The following is a 6,467-nucleotide window of genomic DNA, read 5'->3' as shown; positions in this document are numbered from 1 at the left end:
CCAAGCTCACCAGTGCCAACCATCCCGGTTAAGTAAGGGACTATGTCAGTGGCTCTAATCAACTGAAGAGACATTATTATCAAATACAAGTATCACCTTACAGCCCCAAACTTAAAAAAAGCAAAACAAAACAAACGCACACAAACCTTGTAGTATAAGGAGAGAGGTTTAGGAGTCAGTTTAGTGATGATCCAAGTTTGCCTCGTAATGAAATTTTGGTATAGAGGCATGTATTTTTTTCTCCTTCAGAGACTTAAATCTCCATGGATCATATAAAACGTTCACATCTTTGAAAATCACCTATTAAAAATAATTATCAGTAGTCATCTCTAGTTATTGAATTTGGAGAGTATTTGGAACTTTAAGTCTGACAACTGTGCCTTTAGAGAAGCAGAACACCTTCATGCCTGCAGTTTCTTCATTTGGATAAGAAAAAGGAACTTTAAGAGCTTCACTACGATTTGCTCTTCCAGAAAGTCACTAGTACAGTAATACGGTTGTTGAGTAAATGTCAACCTGTTGACTACCCCAGCATTTGTAAGTCTTGGGAGTCAAAGAAGTTGATTAGTAGGGAGTTTCCTGGCGGTCCAGTGGTTAGGACTTGGTGCTTTCACTGCCAGGGCCCCAGGTTCAATCCCTGGTCCGGAACTAACATACCGCAAGCCATGTGGCCAAAGGAAAAAAAGTTGATTGATTAGCAAGAAAATTTAGCAATCTATGAAAGAATCCAAAGGGTTAAATAATTTAGGCCATTTTCTTATACTGAGGCTTGTTGACAAAAGAAAAAAAAATCAAATTTCTACTATGTTCAGGCTATTGAGTGAGACATAAGAGTAGTATAAACAAAAGTAAAACATGCTTCCTTCTCTCAAGGAAATTGTTAAGATAAAGCATAAACTTTTCGTGTATAGGAGGAGTTTTTTTTTTTTTTAAGTATGTTTGCAAGATGCTAGAAATAGAAAAAGTGAGTTCTTTACCTGCTCAACATCCTTTCCCTCTTTCTTCCTTCCCAGCAGAATTATTTTTTTTAACATCTTTATTGGAGTATAATTGCTTTACAATGGTGTGTTAGTTTCTACTTTATAACAAAGTGAATCAGCTATACATATACATATGTCCCCATATCTCCTCCCTCTTGCATCTCCCTCCCTCCCACCTTCCCTATCCCACCCCTCTAGGTGGTCACAAAGCACCGAGCTGATCTCCCTGTCCAGCAGAATTCTGATGTTGTTCAGGAATCTCTCTTACCCATAGTTGGTGTAGCACAGCATCCTCAGCTCCAGAGGTGGTCTAGGCTGGTCTAAGGGTAATACTACCCTCTTGCCAGGGATTGGATTAGGATCATGCATGTTCCCCAGTTCATTTCACCTCAGTGAGTTGCAAGGATAGGTTTGCAGGATGCTTCCAGAAAAACTTTTCCAGGAGAACTTCCAGAAGTTCACTTCTGGAACTTCATGCTCCTTCTGGACATGGTTGTCCTTGGATATGAGGCTTGAAATTGCTACAGTCCTTTTGATCGCAACCTGAGCATGAAGTTAACACATGGGGGAAGCCAAAAGAATAGCAGAGAAATGGAACTGAAGCTGAATCTGGCCTCTGTACCCTGACACTGCATTAAATCTCAGAGACAGAGTTTTGGATGAAGTAGAAAAGAATAGCTTTGTTGCTTTGCCAAGCAGAGAGGACCACAGTGGGCTAATACCCTCAAATCTGTGTGTCCCATTTTGGAGAGGGTAGTGAGAAGTTTTATTGTAATGGTTCAAAGAGGGCGTGATCATCTCGTGGACATTCTTCTGATTGGTTGGTGGTGAGGTAGGTGGGCGTCAGCATCATCAACCTTCTGGTTCCAGCTCGTCTGGGGTCTACAGTGCTTGTGGGCAGCACACCATACCCACCTGGTGGGGGTTTCAGTATCTGCAAAACAGCTCAAAGATATTGTTATGTGCATCCACTGGTGGGGAACCAGGACCTTGCCCCAAGGCTGTAGGATTGTTTCTCTTGATTGTTTCTCCCTTGTCTCACAACCCCTCACTTCTCTAGTTAAAAACTTCTTAAGGGCTTCCCTGGTGGCGCAGTGGTTGAGAGTCCGCCTGCCGATGCAGGGGACACGGGTTCGTGCCCCGGTCCGGGAGGATCCCACATGCCGCAGAGCGGCTGGGCCCGTGAGCCATGGCTGCGGCAACAGTGAGAGGCCCGCGTACAAAAAACTTCTTGAATCTGCCCGGTTGAAACTCAGGGAAGGTCATGGAGGCTGAATGAAGCCTATTTCCTGTAATCAAAGAAATGGGGGACAGGCTTTTGTGCTCAGGAGCCCCACAGGGCACTCCTCGGTATCAGAACTGGAGTCATGGGATTACGTCAACTCTTCAGTTTGTCTTACTTTTGGATTCCAGTTATCTGAGTTAATAAACTTCCTTATAGTTAAAGCAGTTTTGAGTTGGGTTTTCTTTTATTTGCTATGAAAGCTTCCTATCTTAGGTAGCAAATACAGACATGCTATCTGACATCTTATGATCTAGTAGGGAAGGCAGACAATCAAAAATGTCTGGGTAGAATTATGCTTCAAGCAACAGAAAACCAGATTCTAGTGACTAAACAAAAAGGGGATTATTATTCTCATATAATAAGAAGTCCAGAGGTAGGCACTCCAGGGCTGGTGCAACTCTTTGAGAATGCCAGCAAGGAGCCAGGGTCCTCGCTTTCTGTCTCATTATCACTAGTATGTGGCTTTATGATTGTAAGATGGCTCTACCCTTACAAGGCATTGTGTCCACAAAAAGAAGGAGGAAAGTAAAGGGGGCAAAGGGCCAGGGAAACATGCCAACTGAGTATGTTTCTTTTGAAAACCTTTGCCAGAAGCTCTACCACATAGGCATAGGCTTTTAAAGAGATCAAGGGAGGGAGGCATGATCAATGATGTTGTGTCCCTATCATTTTCCACCCCCCAAACAGTAATCAAGTTAGATTATTCCAGCTATCAAGAGAGCCGTCATTCTGAATAGCTAAATTAAATGTTAAGCATTGGCAACAATCATTGCTACATCTACTATTTTCTGTCATGATCCGCTATGGCATATACTTAACGAAAGTGGGTTAAAACGTATTCTTGAGCAAAATTTGCAGAAGTTGGCTAGAGCAATGGATGGACAATAGACATTGCTAGAGAGCAGTAGTTTCTGATATATGCAGAAGGAGGAAATCAAAGAAGTAAAATGGATTTTGTGAAGGTAGGATATCTGTTATTTTCGTTTCTCCTGACTCTCCTGAAGTGACCAATATACTAAAGCCCCAAGAAGGCTTAACAGAAAAGAGATATGGTTCACTACTATATAATTTTTCTGTTCATTTTCTCCTTGATTTATCCATGTATAGCATTTAAAATTGATTACTTCCTTAAATTCACTCTTGGCTTCTAGGGCATTATATTATCCTAGTTTTCTTAGTACCATTGAAGGCTCCTTCTCTTCCTCATCTCTTCTTATTGTATGTAGAATGTCCCATCTACAGGCTTCCCTTAGGGACAGAATTGACTTTTTTTAGTGAAAACTCTGACTCTTAAATACTTCAATTTCTATTTAAAAATATGCAGCTATAATGGAATAAATATATCATTTCCCTTATATATCATTAACATTCTCACTACAGTTCAAAACCAATTAGCATTTTTTGAACCATAGTTTGCTTTTAACTAGTGAAATATTAATATTAACATTTCCTACTTTGGAGGAAGAACTAAGTATTATTTAAAAAACAGTACAAAGCTTCCAGATTGGTGAGATTCGGGGAGAGTAACATGCTGGGAGAGCATGGACGCTCCACACCCCTTCCCACATACCTTGCCCTATGTGTGTCTTTTATCTGGCTGTTCCTGAGTTTTATCCTTTTACAGTAAACTGATAATCTATTTGTTTTCCTTGCTGTCTAAAAAACACAACAAAGTTCTGGAACAAGCCAGACAGTCCTTGAGAGGTTTGCTGAGTTCCAGGGATGTTCCTTTAGCAGATTACAAACAAGACTTAAATGTCATTGAAGAAGTGATTTGAATGATATTAGAGATCATCAGTTCCTGCCTGCCAAATTCTCTTCACCACCATCCAAACTTGGTGTATGCACTGCTTTGCACATGAGATCTCTCTGAACAATTTTGAACTCACCCTTCATTTCAGGATATAACACAAAATATTGATCTGGTAATCACCTTCTTTAGCTCAAGGATGCTACAAGCTGGAGCTGAGTGAGTTGTCAGTGGAATGGGTTCTGGAAATCATCAGGCGAGGGGTTGTTGCACTGCCCAAAGACAAGCTAAAGAAATTTCCATAACTGATATTTAAACATGTGGAAGCAGGGCAGGGGAAGGGGGAATTGGATGAAGGCAGTCAAAAGATACAAACTTCCTTGGGGCTTCCCTGGTGGCGCAGTGGTTGAGAATCCGCCTGCCGATGCAGGGAACACGGGTTCGTGCCCCGGTCCGGGAAGATCCCACATGCCGCGGAGCGGCTGGGCCCGTGAGCCATGGCCGCTGAGCCTGCGCGTCCGGAGCCTGTGCTCTGCAACGGGAGAGGCCACAACAGTGAGAGGCCCGCATATCACAAAAAAAAAAAAAAAAAAAAAAAAAAAGATAGAAACTTCCAGTTATAAGAGAAATAAGTACTAGGGATGTAATGTACCACATGATAAATATAATTAACACTGCCGGATGTTACATATGCAAGTTGTTAAGAGAGTAAATCCTAACAGTTCTCATCACAAGAAAAATAATTTTTTTTTCCTATTTCTTTAATTTTGTACCTATATGAGATTATGGATGTTCACTGAACTTATTATGATGGTCACTTCATAATAAAATTGATGTATGTAAATCAAATCATTATGCTGGGGACTTCCCTGGTGGTGCAGGGGTTAAGAATCCACATGTCAATGCAGGGGACATGGGTTCCATCCCTGGTCCGGGAAGATCCCACATGCTGTGGAGCAACTAAGCCCGTGTGCCACAACTGCTGAGCCTGCGTGCCACAACTACTGAAGCCTGTGCGCCTAGAGCCCATGCTCCACAAAAGAAGCCACCACAATGAGAAGTCCGTGCACTGCAACGAAGAGCCCCCGCTCTCCACAACTAGAGAAAACCTGCGCACAGCAATGAAGACCAAAAAACAAACAAAAGTAGCCCCCCCAAAAATCATTATGCTGTACATCTTAAACTTATACAGTGCTGTATGTCAATTATATCTCAATAAAACTGGAAGAAAACAACAAATGAACCAAAAAAACGCAAATGTGGGAGAGGTTCTGGGGAACAGAAGTAGACAGATTGCCTGGTGTACCTTCTAGTAAAGAGGATCACATGATCATGTTTGCAATGCACACTTTGATTTGCAGAATTGGTGCCAGTTGGCAGTAGATCACTTAGTAGTGAAAAAAAAAGGTGTGGGTGGAGTGGGGATTCACAGTAACATATGTAAAAAACCTACTTTTAAAAAGTGCAAAAATAAATAGATACAAAGGAATATTTATCATGACAGAACCTGAGGCAGGGATTAAGTGCTGTTTTATCTATGAGGTGCAACCTGAGGGCATCGACAGTGAGGGAGAGGAAAAGAGGAAGTTTGGTTGGCAAGTAACACAGGGGGACATAGTATGTGTGCTTCGTGGTGAGCCTGGAAGAGACACAGCGAATCACTGTGTAGAAGCATTGGCACAGCCTGCACTACCCTGGACAAACTATGTGAAGAAACTTTGCCTCAGAACAGTCTGTGGAGGGAGAAAAGAAAGGAAATCCTCCTCTCTCTCTGTCTCTCTCTTTTTTTAGCTGTTTTAGGATTTTAATGTTCTTCACCTATTCAACATAAAATACTGACAATGTATAAACAATAAGGGAAAAGACTCTTCAGCAAAGACCTTCCAGAACTCACAGTTTCCCTCTGGTCAAACACCATAAAGAGAACATTCAAGTGAACAAAGGATAAGGGAGTTTAACAGAGAATTTTAGTTCAACGGCATAACCCAAAAAGAGCCAATCAACCAACCTTCTCTTCTACTCTAAAAGGAAAGCAAAAGTGAACCTGAGAACTTCTAAATCTTTTTTGTAAAGCAGCTTTAAAAGGGAGGGAGGGTGGAAGTGGGGAGCGCAACTGTGGCTAATGTAATGCTATAATGCAGGAAGTGAAGGATCCTAACAAATTCTAAAAGTCTCTATGTGTATTACTGAAAACCACATTATTGGAAATATAAGCGCATAGAGATATAAACTATTTGGTACTAAAAACAGACCTTGCTATATAAACATGTAGTATGTCACTTTTATCTCTTTATGAGAATAACAGTATAAAGAAAGATCTCCAGTTTGCCCTTTAGTCTGGAACTTCTGAACACTCAGCACACGGTCAGTGCAGACCTGAATTAACAGCTGCAGAACTCAGGAGACCGCACTGCTGTCACTTTGTAAAGGATCAAGAATCGAGTTTCTAGAG

This window comes from Kogia breviceps, chromosome 8, assembly GCF_026419965.1.
Source record: "Kogia breviceps isolate mKogBre1 chromosome 8, mKogBre1 haplotype 1, whole genome shotgun sequence".
NCBI lineage: Eukaryota > Metazoa > Chordata > Mammalia > Artiodactyla > Physeteridae > Kogia > Kogia breviceps.
This window is presented reverse-complemented; position numbering follows the sequence as displayed.